At 37.4% G+C, this 23063-nt stretch overlaps 1 protein-coding gene across 4 annotated transcripts in view; it reads left to right on the plus strand.

Moving 5' to 3' along the window:
• ANKRD12 (ankyrin repeat domain 12) overlaps positions 1–23063 on the plus strand; it is a 149490-nt gene that overhangs the window by 105132 nt on the left and 21295 nt on the right. The window lies entirely within an intron of this gene.

Raw genomic sequence — 23063 nt, forward strand, 5'->3', positions numbered from 1 at the left:
AGACAAGGGGGGGAGAGAGAGACAGAGAGACAGAGAGAAGGGAGGAGGAGCAGGAAGCATCAGCTCCCACATGTGCCTTGACCAGGCAAGCCAGGGTTTCAAACCGGCAACCTCAGCATTCCAGGTTGACACTTCATCCACTGCACCACTACAGATCAGGCCTATTTAAGATTTTATTTACTGATTTTAGAGAGAGGAGAGAGAGAGAGAGATAAGGGAAGAAGGAGCAGGAAGCATCAACTCATAGTAATTGATTCTCATTGTGCCTTGACTGGGCAAGCCCAGGGCTTTGAACCAACGACCTCAGCATACTGGGTCGATGCTGTATCCTCTGTACCACCACAGGTCAGTTTTTGTTTTTGTCAGATAAATACCCAAAAGTAGAATTGCTCTATCTTAGGATAGTTCTGTTTTTAATTTTTTTAGGAATATGCATACTGTTTTCCAGAATAGCTATACCAGTTTTCATTCTGACCAACAGTGCAGAAGTTTTCTTTTTTCCACATTATTGCCAACACTTTTTTTATTTATTGTCTTTTGATCATAGCCATTCTAACAGGTTTGTGATGACATCTGATTATAGTTTTGATATGCATTTCTCTGGATTAATTACATAGAGCATCTTTTCATGTACCTTTTGGCCTTCTTTGGAAATATCTGTTGAGATCCTCTGCCCAGGTCTCAGTCATTGGACTCCACTGCCCTTTTTTTTTTTTTTTTTTTTTTTAAAGAGACAGTGAGTCAGAGAGAGGGATAGACAGGGACAGAAAGACAGGAACAGAGAGAGATGAGAAGCATCAATCATTAGTTTTTCGTTGCGCGTTGCAACACCTTAGTTGTTCATTGGTTGCTTTCTCATATGTGCCTTGACCTTGGGCCTTCAGCAGACTGAGTAACCCCTTGCTGGAACCAGTGACCTTGGGTTCAAGCTGGTGGGCTTTTTGCTCAAACCAGATGAGCCTGTGCTCAAGCTGGCAAGCTCGGGGTCTCAAACCTGGGTCCTCTGCATCCCAGTCCGACGCTCTATCCACTGCGCCACCGCCTGGTCTGGCTCCTCTGCCCATTTTTTAGTTGAATTGTTTGTTGTTGAGTTTTGAGCTTTTTTATATATTTTAGGTATTAACCCCTTATCATATATATAAGATTTGCAAACATTTTCTTCAGTAGGTTAGGTTGCCTTTTGATTTTGTTTGTGATGTCCTTTGTTATGCAGAAGTTAAAAATCCCAGTTTTTAAGAAAATGATTAAACATACAGCAAATTCAAAAAATTGCATAGTGAATACCCTGTACCCACCAACTACATTTTACATTAACATTTTGTTAAATTTCCTTTATTGTGTTATCACATATATATATCTGTATCTATCCATCAGTCTTATTTTTTGATGCATTTCAAAATAAATTGCAGACCTCTCTAAATTCTTTACCATACATTTCATTAACTACATTCAATTTCTGTGTATGACTTTTTTGGGTAATATTTATATTTGTGAAATCAATAATTCTTTATTTAATAAAGCATTCTTTGAGTATTGAGAAATTCATAAGACCTTTTTAACTCAACATTATCAAGATACAGACTGTTTCTATTGCTCCAGAAAGTTTCTTACACTGCCCCTTGTTAGTCAATCCATATCTGATCATTTACACCAGTGGTAGTTACCTGCTCCCTACCACCCACTAGAGGGCGTTCCAGCTTTCATGGTGGGCGTTAGGGGAGCAACCAAAGTATAAATAAAAATATAGATTTAACTATAGTAAGTTGTTTTATAAACATTTATTCTGCCAAACTTAGCGACAATCTGACATAAAGTACTTGGTAGGTAATTATTATTATATGCTTTAACTTGCTGTAACTCTGCTTTATAAATTTTATAAAGTAAAGTTATTTTCCTACTTTATAAATCACGATTACTGTGGAACCGGCGGGCGGTTAGAAAATTTTACTACTAACAAGAGATACAAAAGTGGGCGGTAGGTATAAAAAGGTTGACTACTACTCCTGATTTACACCCTTCATGGTAAGTAATGATTACAAGGCAAGAGTCTCTAATAGCTAGCTGGTAAGTCTAGGGAAAATTTTTTATTGAAGAAGAGGATATTTACATTGCCTTTTCATATTACAAGAGAAGAAAGGATAAAAACCAATGGTTATATAGTAGAGAAATCCAGCACCTCCTGAACTATGATCAAAACTAAAATCATCAAAGGAGAGACAAATGTAAATCATGTGCCTCCATACTCCATATATGATACCATGAAAAGTACACAATATAGCTTTCGTAGCATTCTGGCTGAGAGTACATAATCATGAGGAATCTTCTGGTTTGGTTTGATTTGTTTTTTCTTTTTAAAAACAGTGAAAGATTAAGAAATGTCAGTGTCATGAAAAACAATGAAGACAGTAGGATTGTGCCAGACTATCTAAAGAGATAATAAGTTAAAGGCAGTACCTGCTTCTACCGTGCATACTATACTGGGGGTAGGGGGGATGATTATAAGTAACATTAGATCATTTAACAAAGAATATGGACAGTAGTATTGTATCATCATAAATATTGAAGTTGACAACTGTACTGTAGTGACAAAAGAATATCCTTATATCTTAGGAAATACTTAGTTTTAGAAAATACTTACTGAAGTATATAGGGGTAAGGAGCCATGATCTATATATTTACCCTCATACAGTTCAGGAAAAATATATTATACACATATATAGAGAGAGATGCAAATTATAAAACAATAACAATAGGTAAGTCTGGATAAAGCATATATAGGTTTTGGTAGTTGTTATTTTTAAATTTTTTGTGAGCTTGAAATTATTTCCAAATAAAATTTAAAATATATCCAAATACGTAAAGTTGCCATGCTGTGTCCATTGAAAAACTCTAGAAGCAATGAGTAAGACAATAGCAATAATCATTCTTAGTGCTCAGCTTATAAGTGTAATATTTTCTACTAAAAGGAAATCAAGGCTTAGGGGAAAAAATGGATGATTCTGAGTTTGGGAAGGAAGTATATAAGATGCGTTTGGAACATCTTGTTATTGCAGATTTCGAGGAAACTATCAAAAGGCCTTAGGAGACAACTTAGATCAGTTTCCCAATGGCCAACAATGGGATAATTTGAGCTTCGATAAGGGCATTGATAACAAAGATTTGAAACCCATTAAATATGTTAAATCCATGAGTCCATGGTGATGTTTTTTATAATGAAATCATCATCAGAAAATCAATTTTTCTTAAAAATTAGACCAAAACAATAATTTATTTTGCTTTTCTCCCATGAACTCTGTCACTGGGTAACTTCATTATAGGTGAGAAGTGTTTTTCTTTAATAAGATTAAAGCAAGTAAAAAAAGGGGGGAATAAAATGACCATTTTGCAACCCCCCATTAGTTAGTATATGTAAATATTAGCATCAACAGTTGTTAACATTAAATTTTTTTAAAAAGGGGGAGTTTAGACTGTGGGAAACACAAATGGCTTTGGTTTTTCAAGAGATAAATTGTATAGAAATGAAAAAGAACTATAAAAATAAATTAAAATGCCTTGAAAGGTATATCAAACTTTAAAGAATAGTCAAGCCTAAAAAAGTTCAGTATGTATTTAATAGGTGAATTATACTTCTCTGGGGAAATTTTGTACAAAACTTAGTTAAGATAAATACAAGATGCAAAAATTGAGAGTTTTTAATACTAAAAAATTCTGATGTTAGAGGGAAAACCTGATAGTTTTTTAATAGTTTTGTGAAGGCACTGGCAATGGTGATAGTTCCTTTATTTCATTTAGGATATGGTCAGGACTTTCACTTAACTATTACCTATCCAAAACTGAGACTAAGTATAGAAAGAGGAGACTGGGGGTTGGGAGGGTGAATAAAGAGAAAAAAACAACGTTGGTTTAAGTATTGATAGCAATATTTGGTAGTGGTAATGTTAACAAATGGAACTGAAACTATAGGGAAAATTGTAAAGGTGGAGGCTTTCCTTTTAGTGTTTATTTTCACCATATAGTAAACATACATAGTGTTTGGTACATAGATATTGCTCGTTAAATACATGTTAAATAGGTGGAGAGGGTTACTGGCCCTTGGGGATTCTTCCAGGTCTCTGTAGCTCCCACAAATCCAAGGAATAGTTGAATCTGCATACATGTTCATCCATTACTGCAACTGGAAAAGTATGAGAAGAGTCACTTCGCCTTCCACCACCGGCTGGAGGGCTGCTGCTTGGACTGCTCCAATATGGGGTGCAATAAGTTAGTGAAGAAAGACAACCATCCAAGGTTACCTAGAAACCTGAGTGAACAATCCTTTTTGACAAACAGAATGTTAGCCCAGCTAAATAAAACTACTAGAGAAAACAAAGTACTTCAGCAAACAACAAAAATGACCACTTAGGAAAATTCAGTAACAGCACAAGAAGACTTTTTGGAGCTAATAAAAAACATACAACCAGACAATTCAGTGGATGAAGTGAGAAGTGATCACTTTTGGGACTTAAATTATTATTGGAAAATCAAGTGAAATAAATCCTCACAGCGCAGCAGAAATACAAAGAAATAGAAAGAAAGAGAAAAGATTTAGGGAATAGATCGAGCAACCTAACAGATCTAACCTGTGAATAATTATTGTTTATGAGAATTTAAACGGGAAATAAACAGGTGGTGAATAGTCCACAATTATACAGATAGAAGAAAACTTTCCTGAGATGAAGAAAACCTATGTCTTCAATTAGAAAACCCGGTGGACTCCAGGTTGATTGATGAAAACACACATAAAAACACCCCTACATATTATATATTGATCAAATACCTTATTGCTGAATGTAACAGTTTAACCTGCAAGGAAATATTGTCACATTAGCATTGGACTTCTAACTTGCCACAGTGGAAGATAGACTACTGAGAGAAAAGAACATCATAAGAGTCTTGTACCTGACCAAGGTAATATTCACCTATCAGGGTAAAAGAAAATCATTGTAGACATTAAGTATTTAAAGGTATATCAATATGTATATTTTCTTATATATTTTAAAGGAAACAATGGAGGAAGGGGGTTGGGGGCTATGGGTAAAAGGTGAAGGGATTATGAAGTATAAATTGGTAGTTACAGAATAGTCACAGGGATGTAAAGAGTACAACATTGAGAATGTAGTAAATAATATTTTAAATAACTATGTGTAGTGCCAGGTGAGTACTGGAAATATTGAGGGGAAAACTTTGTAAAGTATATGATTGTCTAATCTCTATGCTGTACACCTCAAACTAATTCAAAATAAATAATATTGAATGTAGACTATAATTGAAAAATTAAAATTTTTAAAAGAAATGATGGAAGAATAAACCAACAACTTATAAACATGTTTACCTAATAGGAAAGGGAGTTATATGAATTGTTGCTGTCTTTTTGAAAAACAGTCTGACAACAGCTAGCCAAATACAAGAGCTCTTATCTTCCAAAGATAAATTTTGAAATAATTCTAGATAAAATAATATGAATGAGTTATGCTTCAAAATTATACAGGAATAGGATGACTAGAGGGTATGGATTGGCCAAAGGTTAATGGCTATTGGAGCTGAGTAATGTGTACCTGGGGGTTCAGTGTAACCTTCTGTCTACTTATGTATAAGTTCAAAGTTTATTATAAAACCTTTTTTTTATTAAGTGAGAGCAAGCAAGAGAGGCAAACAGACAGACTCTCTCATGTTCCCCAGCCAGGATCCACCCTGAAAGCCCCCTTTGGGGCTATGCTCTGCCCATCTGAGGCATTGCTCCTTTGCTCAGCAACCGAGCTATTTTTAGAACCTGAAGACACAGGAGCCATCCTCAACACCCTGGGCCAACTCCCTGGAGCCAATCAACCATGGCTGCAAAAGGAAGGAGCAAGGGTGGTGGAGAAGCAGATGGTCGCTCCTTCTCTGTGCCCTGACCAAGAATCAAACCTGGGACATCCAAATACCAGGCTGGTGCTCTGCCACTGAGCTAGCCAGCCATTCACACTTCTGAGAATATCCAATGTTTATTATAGCACTGTTTTGAGCAGTAAAAGAATAAATATGTAGTTATACAGGGATTGTTGCATAAACTGAGGATATAGCCACACCATGGACTACTGTACAACTATGAAAAAAAATGTCTTAATGCTGTACCAGTTACTTGGAAGTATTTTCATAAGATATTGTTCAGTTAGAAAAATCAAAGTTAATAATAATATCTCATTTTTTTTAATGAACGTTTTTAAAACTAATATGTATCGTATATATTCATATATGTGCATATATTTGTGTGAAATTTTTTAAGCATGGAGAAAATCCAGAAGCATGTATACCAGGGTGCTAATAATGTATATGGGGGTTCGGGGGTGAAGTGGCAGAGAAGAGGGTGATTTGGTTGGAAGGAAGGGAACTGAACCAAATATTGTGATAATATTTTTGTACGCATAAATATGCAAGACACAGCAGAATCTCTCTTACCCTGCATCCTTGTCTATTTAATCCCCTTCTCTTCACAACTAACCTTAATGTGCATGTAGTACACTTAAAGTGCACTGTATTCAATCCGGGTTTACTAACATTATCATTACTAACATGATCTACTTGCCAGTTCTCTTACCTGTAGAATTAGACAGTAGTGACCACATTCTTCCTAAAATTCTTCTGTCTCGGTTTCTGGGATATTCTCCGGCTTTCGTTTAGCCTCCCACACTGTTTCTTCTCAGTTTCCTTCTAGAATCTAATCTTCATATCTTCCTTATTTTCCCTTCCCATATTTCCTTGTGTTGGTGTTTGTTTATTTGTGTTATTTGTTTTTTCGTTTTGAAGATTTTACTTTCTGGACCATCTTCTCATACTACATATTTTCCCCCAAGAATATGAACACTTACAAGTTAGAACACGTACAGTTCTACCATCTATAAATATATAGTGAAACCTTCAAATATATATATTTTTATTCATACCTTTCTCTTAAGCTTCAAACCTTTATATTTAGCTACCCTCTAGCTATTACCACTTAGAATTCCCACAGAAATCAATGTGTCTGAATGAAACTTTTTTCTCTATTTACACTTCTCATCATGTTTTTTCTCTCAGTTAAAAATGACACCAATCAGCTATGCATATGTCATATACTTGGTACTTGTCCTAAACTCTTCCTCCTTTTATCTCAGCTCAATTATTTAGTGACTGTTTTAGAGCACCCATTGTGTGTTAGGCATTGTTTAAGCACTGGGTATCTAGCCTATTACGGAAGAATGGAGATACTAACATAATCATCTTCTAACCCCTGTCATTTCTACTTGCAAAGTACTTACAGATCTATCTACCTGTTACAAGCTAAAAATCATTTGAACATCTTTGTGCTATGTAAAATCAGGATTATAATAATTGAAATTATATTGACTTCCATAAGAAAGCAAGAAAATAAGATTTGAAAAATAGAAATTTTATATGGCATGTTAATTTTCCCATTTATTATAAATACACACTCTGTAATTCTGGTCTTTTCAGAAAATAGTAGCTGTGCAAAGCAGCTTTTGTTATAAAACCTTTTTTAGAAAGAAGTGCTGGAACAAATTTTTCCCATAGAAGAAGAAAGGAGGTATCTTATTTGAACTTAAATGTTTAGAGTAGAACACATATTCCAGAACCTTTTTTGATTTTTATTGATTTTGATTGTTTCATGTGTTCATCAGCTATGTATTGATTTTTCAGAATATTTATTTTCCACATGGTGAAAGTCCTGAATTATTGCTTGATCAAAGTCCTTCAAGGAATGATGCAAAAATCATCAGTAAGTATCATGCAAAGATTTTGGAGTTGCTGAAAAGACTGATGAAAATACCCAAATTTATTGCTTAATTTACATGAGGTCCTTGTTAGACTTAACTTGATCAAACACAATCCAATCTCTAAATTCAGAAGATGTTAATATTTAATGAAGAATTAACTGCCCACAGATGTTTGTATGTGTACAGTCTGATAACATTGTTGCCCATCTGATATATCATGTCATCCATGTGACAGATACACTTTAAGTGCTACAAAATTAGAGAATATAGCCAAGACTATGAATTTCAGGACTTAATAAATTTAGAGTATATAGAAAGATATTGTATATGTAGCATTTAAATGTGGTTTGTTCTACTAGGCTTTGTGCTTTGATAGTGCTACTCAGAGCAGCTGTTCCACAAACTATTGCTGGTTCTCAAGATAAGGAGCTTGTGCCAGAATTTAAATGTACTCCTTCCTTCATCAGACAGGTAAAACTGCTATGAAAAAACTGTCAACTGAACTCTGCTAGTAACATAATTAGTTCCCAGTTTTTGGTCCAAGCTCCTTATTTCAACACAGATTAGTAATAGACAATTTGCAGACTGGCCTCAGTTCATGGACCACATTGCATAGCAGTTTTATGTCATGCATATCAGACATTTATGATGTTGTTGCAGGAATACATGTCCTTGTTAGTATAGCTTATTTGTATACAAATGTGTGGCACTTTTAAATTTGCTTAATTCTTTAGTCTTTTTTGCCCCTGACTTCTGCCATTTTCCCATAATTTTATTCCACATTACCTTCCAATACAGATATTCTATCTAGTAGTAATGTTCACTACACATAATTGCTTCTTGCTATTCTGCTGATAACTAAGTCATTCAGAGAACCAGATCATACTCGTAAAGCATAGTTATGGTAGTAGAGATGTGGGTAACTGTGTCACACAGTGCCCCCCATACTTTCAGACACTCAGTGATTGCCAGAGTAGAGAAGAGATTCTGTTACAAATCTGTAGACACTGATTTTATTACTTAAACAGAGTTCCCAGTGGATATGGTTGAAAATGCTAGTCTTTGTCAGAATTATTCACCTTTTTCTTATCTTACTTTGCTAATTATCTGGCCTTGTTTATTAAGCAGCTGCTATAAACTTTCCTTACTTGCATACTTAAACTTAACCAAGGAAATGCTCAAATGCTCCATCATAATAAATAGATAAGCTACTTATAACTAAAATAGATTAGGAAGCTTTTAACAAGACATTGAAATATTGTTACCCACTGGTGTTTACTGAGTGCATTTCTATGTCATAAAATACACAAAATGACCAGCATTTTGAAGCCTTATTTTCTTAATGTTAAAATAATTAATTGTAGACCCTGGCCGGTTGGCTCAGCAGTAGAGCGTCGGCCCAGCGTGTGGAAGTCCCGGGTTTGATTCCCAATCAGGGTACACAGGAGAAGCACCCATCTACTTCTCCACCCTTCTCCCTCTCCTTCCTCTCTGTCTCTTTCTTCCCCTCCCACAGCCAAGGCTCCATTGGAGCAAAGTTGGCCTGGGCATTGAGGACTGCTCCATGGCCTCCGCCACGGGTGCTAGAATGGCCCTGGCATCAGCCGAGCAAGGCAGATTGGCAGAGCATCGCCCCCTGGTGGGCATGCCAGGTAGATCCCGGTTGGGCACATGCGGAGTCTGTCTGTTTGCTGTCCCCCACTTCTCACTTTGGAAAAATGCAAAAGAAAAAATAATAATAATAAATTGTAATTATTCTAAATATATTGTCATAATTTGTGAAATTCATTTCCTCAGTTTTATATGTCAGGAGTTATGAAATACTGAAATACGACTGTTGATGCATGCATATGTGGAATCATAACAGTTTATAAATCAAGAGAGCCAAAAAGCAGTTATTTAAACCAAAATATACCAGAAATTTTTATTAAATGGATTATGTGATTATTAACAATTTAACAATAAGAAGTAAGAAGCATCATCACCTTATAAAGTTTTAGAGCAAACTATTTAACCTTAGAAGTACAAAAACTACAAGAAGTTACATAGGGTGTTTTTAGAGCTTTAAAACCTGTATCATATTTGATCTCAGAGATTTAGACTTGCTAAAGCAGTTTATAGAGAAAAGAGTTTGCATATCAGTATATTCCTAAAATTAAAGATTACACTATTTAACATGTAAAGACTATTTTATCATCTCCTTTCCAAGTGGCATTTTTTAATCATTTCCAGAATATATGTTAGGTAACAAGTTAGGCCTAACCTATATGGAAAATCATAATCCATTTATAATCCAAGAACCTTATTTTATTTAACCAGCAGCATTAGCAATTTGTTTGAGTAAATCTATTTCTGAACTTGTTGAATAGCAGCAAGCACCATGTTTGGTGTTAACACTTTCTATTTTTCACATATCCCTGTGGTATCAGTGCTTAGAAGAAATAAAAAGGCACTTGGGTATCCATTATGTGGACAGAGCTGAGCATACAGCATGGATAGGAATTGAGATACTCTTTCAATGACCAGTTAAAAAGAAATTCCATCACAGTGTTTTGCGTGCTCTGCTTTTTCTCCTCTGCTTTATGACATATATGGTGCACATTACACACATAGTACTGAATTTTGATTTTTCAAACTTTTTTCTAAATATCAGTAGCTACTTTTACCCAAATCTTGAAACAAAACCTCTATAATTCACTTATTTGAAAGTCAGTACATTTAAATAAGATTTTATCGTGTGTTTTATGTGGATTAATTATATCAACCTATTTCCAAAGCATAAGAATTTTGAGTTCTAGGTGGATTGTTTTTTAAAGGAAAATATCTATCAAATTTTGATAAGTAGAGAAAATGAGAAAGCATGAATATCTAAATTACCATATATTGTAAACATTTACCTGTTAGCAGTATCTATAAAAATCACTTAGTTCTATATTTTTTACTTGCTTTTATATATCAGGAAAATAAATGGGAAATTGTGGTTGCAGTTGAGATGATCTTTGGATGTCTGCAAATTAATATATTTTAATTTAAATTTTATGTTACATAAAATAAGTCTACTAAATATCTCTCTTTGAAATTCATGTGAATATAGTTCTCAAGAAATTTCAAGTGTATTTTCCCAAAATATGTAAAATTGTTTATTGCAAATATCAATATTCACTATTAACAGGTTTTCCTTAAAAACTGAAGTTCTACCAATGCCTAGCAACTTAAAGTGAGTCTGTCACATAATTATAGTAGTTGAGATATTGCTGAATATTTAAGACTAAAACACTATAAAGGATACATTTGGGCAGAACCCTTAAAAAAGACCTTTGAATTTAACGTATTAATTATATATACATACATTTAAATGAGTTTGGCCTTAGCTACATCATCCTGTCTGCAGAAATGTTTTATCTAGTCATGGTTGAAAGGACCTCCATGTAATGTGTGTCTATATATATATATATATATATATATATATATATATATTTATGATGGAATAGCTAAGACTGGGTGATTTTGTCAGTTTCCTTTAGTGACATCAAAATTTTTGTAGTGATACCAGTATTTTCAGAGGGGGGAAATATCTTGATTAATTTATACTTTACAGAATCAGTTTTTGTGTCACTGACATTTTAGTGTAAAGGCAGTATAATAACTAATTGAGGGAATATACAGAGTGCTGTGGGACTTGATTTTACTCCTTATAGAGATTTTGCTTTTAGTTTTAGTATTTTCAACTTATTATACTCTCTTTCCTCCCCAGCTCACTCCTAAATTAACTGTAATTCTTTTACCTATATCTATTAAAAATACAGTAAAAATGTTCTCGTAGGGCATACTTATTTCCAGTCAGATGTATAACTACTTTTCTCTTAAATAAAATTAAAATGCCTAATCTTTACTTAGGAAAATTGAAGTATAGAAATGGAGATTTAGATGAGACTACATTACCTAATATTGTATTTCCCTATCTCTGAGATACATTTCTCAATCAATTTAGGGATATAAAAACTGTAAAGACTTGTTTCCTAACATGTAAATGTCTTTTTCTAGAGTTTCTTCTTTGGCTAGGTGACAAATAAATTCTATTTATATAATTCCTAAGCATATTTGCTGTGGTTAGTGAATTGTTGCAGAGCAAAAGGACAATCCAAAATAGACACAGGAGAGGCCTACAGCAGTTGTGAAATGTCATCCCAATGAAACTCCAAAGACTCTCTGAAACTAAGAGTCACCTGGAGGCTGAGTTTAGGGAGAACCATAGATCATTATGAACAGGTCTCTCAGGGGTAAAGCCTGTCGTAAAAATTCTCCACCAAATACTGAAGAAATGAGTTTTGCACTTTATTGATATGAAAAGAAATCTAGAGATTTGAGGAAAACCAACTGAATGAAAGACAAAGCCCAAGATGAACAAACTGAACCATTGATCCTGGACAATGTAAATAACATAGCAAGCTGAAGGGTAAGTTATTTTCACTATTCTTGGAGATTCTTGGTGGGCACTTGATCCACTAACCATAATGACAAAAGGCTACTGTGGAAAAGACCACAAAAGTCCTTGGAATTAATAGTTATCACTACTGAAAATAAATGTTCTATACAGGACTAAAGAATTGGCTGGCATTGTGAAGAACTCAGAGGTCTTAAGGTCAACATATAAAACATTTTTAAAAAGACATTGGAATATGAGAAAAATGATTAAAAAAAAAAAAACATGTAAAACTATACCCAGAATATATAGCATTCATCTTACAAGCAAGAGTAAATGTGTTGGGGGGAAAATATTTTTTGTTTTTGTTTGTAGAGACAGGCAGGAAGGAAGAGAGATAAGAAGCATCAACTCAATGTTGTATCCCTTCAGTTGTTCACTGATTGCTTATTATAAGTGCCTTGACCAGGGGGCTCTAGCCGAGCCAGTTACCATGGGGTCGTGTGGATCCCGTGCTCAAGCCGGTAACCTCGGGGTTTTGCTGGGATCTCAGCATCTAGGTCGACACTCTATCCACTGCACCACCAGTCAGGCAAGAAGAAAATATTTTTTAATCAAAGAAAGTATCCTTTAACTGAAGAAAGACTTGTTTTTATAGATAAAAGGAAATTGTTAAAGAAAAGAAAGGGAGAAAAACCTCACATCTTCAATGATAAAGATTTTTTAAAATCCTACAAGCTCCCAGAATCAGAAGGAAACATGTTACCTACAAAAGAAAAAGTGGCATCAGATTTTTTATTCTTAAATATGCTGTTAGAAGACAGGTGGAGCTATATAGTTATAACATTCTATGAAAAATTACTTTGAGGCCTGACCTGTGGTGGCGCAGTGGATAAAGCGTCAACCTGGAAATGGCTGAGGTTGCTGGTTCGAAACCCTGGGCTTGCCTGGTCAAGGCATATATGGGAGTTGATGCTTCCAGCTCCTCCCCCCCTTCTCTCTCTCTGTCTTTCCTCTCTCTCTCTCCCCCTTCTCTCTAAAATGAATAAATTTTTTAAAAAAAGATTAAAAAGAAAAATTACTTTGAGCCTAGAATTCCATTTCCAACCATTACTCAAATGTAAGGGCTAAACAAAAACATCCTTGGATATCTTGGACTCACTTTTTATTCTCTTTCTGAAAAAAAAAATATTCAAGTAACTATATTTTCTGTGACACAAAATGTCTAGAAGGAAGGTATGAAAAGGAAACTGGATTTTGATTAACAGCAATGAGCAGTTAACATACTTGACAACAGAATGCCAGAGAGCTTTGTGAAAAAAATGTTATCAAGAAAAAAGTAGGTAAGAATACATATATTATATGAATTGGATTCTGAGAGTTCACTGTGTCATGGTTCTGATAATATTAAGGCATATTGTCTAATGAATAAGAAGAAAGGCAAAAACTCCAGGAAAAATAAACTATGAACAAGCTATAGGCTAAATATATATTTAAAACAAGCTAAAATATGACATGAGCCAGACCAGTGGTGGCGCAGTGGATAGAGAACCTGCGGAAGACCCAGGTTCAAGATCCCAAGGTCGCCAGCTTGAGCGAGGGCTCATCTGATTTGAGCAAAAGCTCACCAGCTTGAGCCCAAGGTCGTTGGCTCGAGCAAGGGGTTACTTGGTCTGCTGAAGGCCCACAGTCAAGGCATGTATGAGATAGCAATCAGTGAACAATTAAGGTGTTGCAACGCGCAACGAAAAAATGAAAAAATGATTGATGCTTCTCATCTCTCTCCATTCCTGTCTGTCCCTGTCTATCCCTCTCTCTGACTGTCTCTGTAAGTAAGTAAGTAAGTAAGTAAATAAATAAATAAATAAATAAATAAATAAATAAAATGAGACATGATCTTAGACCATACTTTTTGAAATGACTACAGTAGGGCTGCCTTGGAAGAGCTAAGACAACAGACCTGAGATACAGAAACTTCGTTCACTTTATTATTTCTAAGTTAGTTAAATTAAAAATCAAATGTAGCCTGACCTGTGGTGGCGCAGTGGATAAAGCGTCGACCTGGAAATGCTGAGGTCACTGGTTTGAAACCCTGGGCTTGCCTGGTCAAGGCACATATGGGAGTTGATGCTTCCAGCTCCCCCCCCCCTCTCTCTCTCTCTGTCTCTCCTCTCTCTCCCTCTCTGTCTCTTCTCTCTAAAAATGAATAAATAAAATAAAAAAAATCAAATGTAATACTTTAAGTTATGAATAATGATTCTCTTGGGTGGTGGGATTATTTTATGGGTGGCGTTTTTTCTTTACCCATCTTTATTTTTATGGTTTTCTAACGAACTGTTTTATAATTTAAAAACTAATAGATGCTATTTTAAAATATATGAAAAAACAATTTTAATAAATAAAGATTATTAAAGAAGTATAGCTTACATCAGTCCAAATGGAAAGGTGTTTATAAGTAGTTTTCCTGGTGTTAAAAGAATACTTAAATCTAGTTGGGTACATTGCACACAGACACACACATACACACAAAACGTTTTCAACATTGTAAATATTTGACGATGGAGATCAAGTCACATCATTTTTTTTCTTTCTTGTCTTTGGAATGGCTATCTTAATCATAAGAACTCAGATGTTAGTATTCTTGTACTAAACTAAGTTTAATCACTGGATTTCTAATTGTGGGTAAGTCAGTTAACCTATGTGTGCTCAGGTTCCACATTTTAAAAATAGGGATTACAGGCCCTGGCCAGATGCCTTACTGGATAAAGCGTGATCCAGGCGCACTGAGGTTGCTGGTTCAATCCCTAGTCAGGGAATGTATAATACAAGAAATCAGTGAGTACACTAGATGGAACAACTAGGTGAAACTGAATTTATTCTTCTCTCTCCCTCTCCCTCCCCTCCCTTCTCTCTCCTCCCTTTTCTTCCCTCTCTTTTCCCTCCTCCTTCTCCTTCTCCCCCTCCCTCTCCCTCTCTTTCCCTCTCTCTCTCTCTCTCCCCCCCTTCCTTTCTCTCTCAACTCAATGGAAAAATTTAAAGAATAAGAATAAAATAAAAAATAGGGATTACAGTACATACCTCATGGAAGTGTAGTAAATAAAAGCTAAATGACTTAATATATAAATGCACATAGAATATTGGCTGGTATAGAATAAGCACTTGGTAAATATTAGCTTTAAAAATAGTGAAAATCTGATATAAGGTTATCACAGTAGACATGGTTAGTTATTTAAGATGAAATGTTCAGAACCATACTTTATATGATATTGCAGCCTTATAGTCTTTAAATTCTAAAAACGTCATTTATATTTACTGTTATAAAGTTGGCAAATCTAGTCAAGTTCACTGGTTTGTAGTCATTTAAATAATGCGTGTTTATTTCTAGCATTGAGGCACAATTGACATACAATATTGTTTAAGTTTAAAGTGTACAGTGTAATGATTTAATATATATATGTATTGTAAAACGATTACCACAGTAAAGTTAGTTGATACGTGTATCACCTCATATAGTTAAAATTTTGTGGGGGGGGGGGGAGTGAGGACTTTTAAAAATCTGTTAGCAACATTCAGATATACAATTCAGTATTGTTCATTGTAGTCACCATGCTGTAAATTACATCCTCAGAACTTTTTCATCTTATCACTGGAAATTTGTTTCCTTTTACCTCCTTACTTTCCATTCCTGGACTGCTTTTTGTTTTTTATAAATTGCATTACTTAATAGTCATGAATGAAGTGTTTTTCATCTATCTTATTTCATGTAAGTATGGAATATATAAATCAAGATACTGTGTACCTAAGATGTGATTATGTCAAGATCAAGCAAAGAATAGACAGCAAGTTTATATTTGAAATTCAACTTTAACCTCAGGTGTGTATTTTAAAGCATTATGCTCCTACCTTTTTTTTTAATTTACAGCATTTTATATATGTCAACAGTAAACCTCATTAAATGTTATGCTTTAATTTAGATCCTAGATTTTGCGGCAGAGCTGTTTTCTGAATATACTCAATCGTGAAATAAACATAAAAGTAGAAAATATTCATTATGGAATGATCACAAATTATGGCTTCATTTACTCAGTGTTTGTGTAGTTCATCTTGACTATGATCAGTGCCTTTTATGTACTGTACTCAGAAGTAATATAGCGTGATGGTTCTGAGTACCAATTTTGGAGTCACAGAAACTTGGATTTGAAGTCGTACGTCCCTCTGCCACTTACTGTTTGGGTCATGGAAAATTTTTTTATTATTAACATTATTACATAGTAGTATTCTGAGCATATAAGGTAGATACAAAGATAAAATGACAATTTACAGACTTGTATGAATAAAATGTTCATTATAAGCTTTTGCCAAGCTTTTCACATCAGTTTTAGAAACATTTTTTTAAAATCATTATATAATGGCATTAAATTGCAGTTAGCAAAATGAAATAGAGTTTATATAATTGTGTCCCCCTTCACTATCCCCACTCACATTTTCTCTATATTCTCTATATTCCTTCTTTGAGGAATACTAAAATTATATTTTACACAAGTAGTTGTCAATTATAACTAGTGCTTTAATCTAAAAAATATATAAATTCTACCAGACACTAATATAAGAAAGTTGTTTCTTGATTCATTCTATTTTTTCTCTCCCTGTTCTGCCCTCCTTCCTCCCTTCATGAAAAGTCTATTACCTGTATGTTCTTTGTTTATTTGAAAGAAGGGTTTTACTGTTCTCATTCTAGAAGAATACCTTCCTCTATTGTACCCTGTAATAAGTGAAATGAGTGCCTGGAGTTAGCTTGACTCCTTAGTCTTCTGGTACAAAGTTAAGCAAATATGAAGAATTCTGGAATTCAACCTAGGCCTCTTTAAATTAACGTATGCTTTATTAAACGTGGCAGCATTTGATGTCAAACATGAATTTTATTTAAATATTTTAATTTCTAGGCAGGAAATTAAATTTAATATTTATCACATGCATGTGCCAGGAAATGCTAGGTGTAAGGTTAGCAGACGGAGGACACCCGAGTTCAGGCAAGAAAAGTTTATTAGGGGGTCATCTGCTGGGCTCACTCCTAAGGCAGAGGTCAGATCATAAGACTGGGTTAGGTATTTAAATTCCTTTACATAGATGTCTGTGTCTGTGGAGAAGGAGCCTAGTCTCTTCTCTGTGACAGGTCCAAGAGGGAGAACAGAACATGGACTCTAACAATTCCCTCGGCGCCTGCTACCTCACAGAGAGGGATAGGGGGAGCTGGAGGGTGGGGGGGGTTGCCTTGTACTGAGCCAGTATGAGGTGGAGAAGGGAGGTCCGGGGGGTCAGTATCTGATCCCTGAGCTTAAATGATCCCCAGATGGCGGGGAGTTGTCAGCATAGGGAAGAGAAAGAGAGGGAGCAGACAGGGACAGCATGATCAGCTGGATCTAAAGGAGAGTCCGTTTGTAGGAGGAGGAGATTGGAGTGTGCTATGAGGACCTGATATGTGGAACAGGTTTGGCAGAGAGAGGGATGACAGCAGAGAGCAAAGAAGACCTGAACATAGGGGATTTCTGACCACTTGCCATTGCGCAGAAGTTATCAAGGTCTCAAAGTGTGTTAAAAAATGCTGGCCCTGGCCGGTTGGCTCAGCGGTGGAGCGTCGGCCTGGCGTGCGGGGGACCTGGGCTCGATTCCCGGCCAGGGCACATAGGAGAGGCGCCCGTTTGCTTCTCCGCCCCCACCCCCTCCTTCCTCTCTGTCTCTCTCTTCCCCTCCCGCAGCCAAGGCTCCATTGGAGCAAAGATGGCCTGGGCGCTGGGGATGGCTCCTTGGCCTCTGCCCCGGGCGCTGGAGTGGCTCTGGTCGCGGCGGAGCGACGCCCCGGAAGGGCAGAGCATCGCCCCCTGGTGGGCGTGCCGGGTGAATCCCGGTCGGGTGCATGCAGGAGTCTGTCTGACTGTCTCTCCCCGGATCCAGCTTCAGAGGGGTACAGAAAAAATAAATAAAATAAAAAAATTTTTTAAAATGCTGTTTTGGGGCCATTGAGACCCGTTATCTAGTCAGTATTGGCACCATGCAGTACTACAGTTGTGAGGATCCCATGATATGAAGTTATAGGCTATGAAAGGTGAGTACGAGAAATCCTAAAAGGAGGGAGGGCCAAGGGAAGAGGCGTCCCTGTTCCCTGGCCAGTCTCCGAGAGCAAGAGCAAGGATCACTCACAAATTGGACATTCCCAGATCTGTGGGGATCAAGCCCAGAGGCCTAGAGAGTCTTCCTGGCCTAGCGCTAGGACTTTCAAGAGGCCGGAGCCAAGAGAGAGGCACGAGACCTGAGCTGGGAAAACTCATTACCCGTGAGAGGAGAAATCAGGCTGGTGGTGTTCTCAGGGTCAGCAATGGCACGGGTGGAAAGCCCCAGAGAAGGGCGTCCTCTCAGCAGGTCCAGGAGGGGCAGCCAAGAGGTGGACCAAGCCCAGGGGAAGGGAAATGGGAGATAAGAATGATCCAGCAGATCCTGGCAGGTGCCCCTCCCAGGTTTCAGCACCGAAATGTAAGGTCGACTGAAAGAGGACACCCGAATTCAGGCAAGAAAAGTTTATTAGGGAGTCATCTGCGGGGCTGACTCCTAAGGCGGATATCAGCAACCGGTTCTCTAACAGGTAGGGTTAAATAGGTGATTCAGGGGTGGGGGTGGCAGTCGTTGAGGGGGGGGGATTCGTAAGTAAACTAGGGGACCTTCTACACCAGGGTGATTCAATCCGAATGTCTGGGGGGAGGTGACCTGGAATGTCCAGGGTTGTTTTTTTTTAATGTTCCTTCATCTACTTAAGGAAGAAGGGGGTCATGGTCCCCACCTGCAACCCTATCACTAGGTACATTATATTAATTAGTTCATTTAATCCTCACAACAGCCCTGTGAGTTAATACTGACCTATTAAATGGGAGAGCAATGATTTGAACCTAGGATTAAAGACAGAACCTGTGTACTTTTCCGTGAAAGGCAGAAACTGCAGGCCAAAGCAAAAACAAAGCTAGTGTGTTCCAAAATAAAAGTTATTTTAAAAAAGACTGGGTGCAAGTGGGCTGAGACCAGCAAAGGGTGTGTCAGCCCCAAGGGAGAGATGGGACAGGGGTTACATGGGTTCGTCAAAGGGCCTTGGGCAGAGGCAGCTGCAAGATCTCTACTATTTGTGGTTGGGAGTGGCACCACAATTTAAAAATTGCACCCTAATCCAATCAACCCTTATCAGCATCCAACTGTAATGGAGGTCTGAGCCGGATTACTGAGTAAGCAAGTCCTTCCTCCTTCAGGCCTGGCCTGCATTGTACTTAAGAAAGGTGGTGGCTGAGTAGCCATTTTACCTATCATTCCATTATATCATGCTGATTGTTACTGAGTATGGAAAGTTATACGCCTAATGATGGCATATAACTGCAATATGAATCTAGTGTATGTTTGTTTGACTTAATGGTACCTGTTATGAAGTGTGCCACAACTACCGTCCTCATTATATTATACATATTGAGTATAGTAGCTTCTGTTTGGCAAAAGGTTCTGAAAAATGAAAGTAGCTGGTGTTTTTTTGTTTGGGTTTGGATTTTTGGTCTATTCACTAGCAGGGGTCTTCAAACTTTTTATAAAAATAGCCCACTTTTGCAGTGCTGGTCAACCTGGTCCCTACCACGCAACCAAACAGTGCTGCGATTGGCCCACCATGAAAACTGGACCGCCCACTAGTGGGCGGTAGGGACCAGGTTGACCAGCACTGCAAAAGTGGGCAATTTTTATAAAAAGTTTGACGACCCCTGCCAGTGAGTGAAAGGATACATGTTCATATATATATTATATATTCCTGAAAATATGCTGAAAGGTTTTGATTTGGTTTATTCTGTACATTGCATACTCTATTCATTAATTTATTTAAAAATAGATTAAAGCCCTGGCCGGTTGGCTCAGTAGTAAAGCGTCGACCTGGCGTCTGGAAGTCCCGGGTTCGATTCCGGCCAGGGTACACAGGAGAGGCACCCATTTGCTTCTCCGCCCCTCCCCCTCTCCTTCCTCTCTGTCTCTCTCTTCCCCTCCCGCAGCCGAGGTTCCATTGGAGCAAGGATGGCCCAGGTGCTGGGGATGGCTCCTTGGCCTCTGCCCGAGGCGCTGGAGTGGCTCTGGTCGAGGCAGGGCGATGCCCGCGAGGGGCAGGGCGTCACCCCCTGGTGGGCGTGCCGGGTGGATCCCGGTCAGGCGCATCCCGCATCCCAGTCGGGCGCATGCGGGAGTCTGTCTGACTGTCTCTCCCGGTTTCTAGCTTCAGAAAAGTGCAAAAAAAAAAAAAATAATAATAGATTAAAACTTAATTGTAAGTAAATTAATGTTTTACTTCTTTACAGGAACTTTTCTAATATATGCAAAAGTAGAAATAATAGTATTATGAGCCTGTTTACACTTATTACTCAGTTTTAATAATTATCACTTTATGGTCAATCTTGTTTTGCCCCCCATGATTCTGTATAAATTTTTTCTATATTATTAAATATCTATAATATTAAATAACTGGAAACAACTTGAATGTTCTCTCAATAGAATAATCAGTTTAAATGATTACATATTCATTTTTAATGCACAGCCCTTAAAAATAGCAATGAATAGGCCCTGGCCGGTTGGCTCAGCGGTAGAGCATCGGCCTGGCGTGCGGGGGACCCGGGTTCGATTCCCGGCCAGGGCACATAGGAGAAGCGCCCATTTGCTTCCCCACCCCACCCCTTCCTCTCCTGCAGCCAAGGCTCCATTGGAGCAAAGATGGCCCCGGGCGCTGGGGATGGCTCCTTGGCCTCTGCCCCAGGCGCTAGAGTGGCTCTGGTCGCGGCAGAGCGACGCCCCTCGCCCCTGTTGGGCATGCGGGATGGATCCCAGTTGGGCGCATGCGGGAGTCTGTCTGTTTCTCCCCGTTTCCAGCTTCAGAAAAATACAAAAAAAAAAAAAATAGCAATGAATAAAATATAACTTCAAAAGAAAATGTCTACGATCTGTTAAGTGAAAATATATGAAGTGGTGTATATGCTATAATTTAAGCTATTTGTTTATATAATGGTTTCATGTCCTTAAAACCTACCTGAAATTTCTATATATCCTTCATGCCTTAGACTCAGTGCTCCTTTGGAAGCCTGCTTTTTGTTTCCACTTCTGTCAAGCAGACTTTCCCAGGTGCAACCTTTGAACCTGGTATCTACACCATTTTAGCAATTGGCAGGATATATAACTGTTCAGAGGCAGGACTGGTTTTTTTCATCTTGTTACCCCCATCTTCTAGCACTATGTGCCTGGTGGAGCATAATAAATATTCAAGACTGATGCTAAGTGTAGCACTGATATTTTACAGGATATACAAAGGAAAAAAATTCCTTGTTTCCTTTAAAACTAATCATTTCTGATTTGATGAGAAACAGTATAATAGAATAGGTATATATAAATGCAAAGAATTAAACCCTTGAAGACTGCAAGTAGAAAAGTCCTTAACAAATTATAAATAAGATGTTAACAGAGAAAACACATGTTGTACATGTACATATTTTTGCATTCATTTAATTAAGGACCAAAATATAAATACTCCCAATATAATTGTTTCTTTTTTGCAGCATAAAGTTTTGTAGTTTGATATTGTGTATAGCAATATTGATAATTGGGAATGGAGAACTATATTTTTTACATATATACAGTAAAGTCCAAAAATGTCCTTTATGGGCCCTGGCCGGTTGGCTCAGCGGTAGAGCGTCGGCCTGGTGTGCAGGGGACCTGGGTTTGATTCCCGGCCAGGGCACATAGGAGAAGCGCCCATTTGCTTCTCCACACCCCCCCCTCCTTCCTCTCTGTCTCTCTCTTCCCCTCCCTCTGCCAAGGCTCCATTGGGGCAGGGATGGCCCAGGCGCTGGGGATGGCTCCTTGGCTTCTGCCCCAGGCACTAGAGTGGCTCTGGTCGCGGCAGAGCGACGCCCCAGAGGGGCAGAGCATCGCCCCCTGGTGGGCAGAGCGTCACCCCTGGTGGGCGTGCTGGGTGGATCCCTATCAGACGCATGCGGGAGTCTGACTATCTCTCCCCGTTTCCAGCTTCAGAAAAATACAAAAAAAAAAAAAAAAGTTCTTTATGTATACCACGTTTCAGTATAACTGTATCACATTTTGGCATTTAGTAATATTGTCCTAGAATATTACTACATCTTCTCCAAAAGCACGATTATGATGTCTAGAACAGTGTTTTTCAACTGCCGATCCATAGACCAACCCACCAGAAAATTCATGCCAGTCCACAAAAGTTAACCACCAAGATGTTGTTAAAAGATTATAGACCCAATGATCTTAGTCAAATTCACTTATGCTCAGGGAGATTTCTGCATTAGCAATCCCCAAAATACTTCTCCTATTTTCACTGGTCCCCAAGTGTAAAAAGACAGGAAACACATTGCTCTCGATCTCCACAGTACCTTATAGACACTCCAAAATACTTAGAGTTTAAATTTTCATGTGAGAATATTTGAGAGCTAGATCAGTATATAGAAACCTAATGTATTTTTTAAAATTACAATTTTAATATTAAATACTTAGCAAATGAAGTATTATGATATTTGTAATCATTTTTGGTTTCCCCTTCCTTTGGTCAGAGACCTGAGTTTTCTTTTCCTTTAGTTAGGGCCCTGGGTTTTCTCTATAGTTAGAGGCCCATGTGGGCAAAATACATTTCTGCTAAGAAAAGATGCCCATTGAGGAAGAAAAAATCTCTTTCTTAAAAATTATATCATGAAACAAAATCTAGCTCTGCTTTGGCTATATTTATGCAACAGTTTGGAGGCAATTAAATTTTTATGTACTTAAAATAT

Source organism: Saccopteryx bilineata, chromosome 11 (genome assembly GCF_036850765.1).
Source record: "Saccopteryx bilineata isolate mSacBil1 chromosome 11, mSacBil1_pri_phased_curated, whole genome shotgun sequence".
NCBI lineage: Eukaryota > Metazoa > Chordata > Mammalia > Chiroptera > Emballonuridae > Saccopteryx > Saccopteryx bilineata.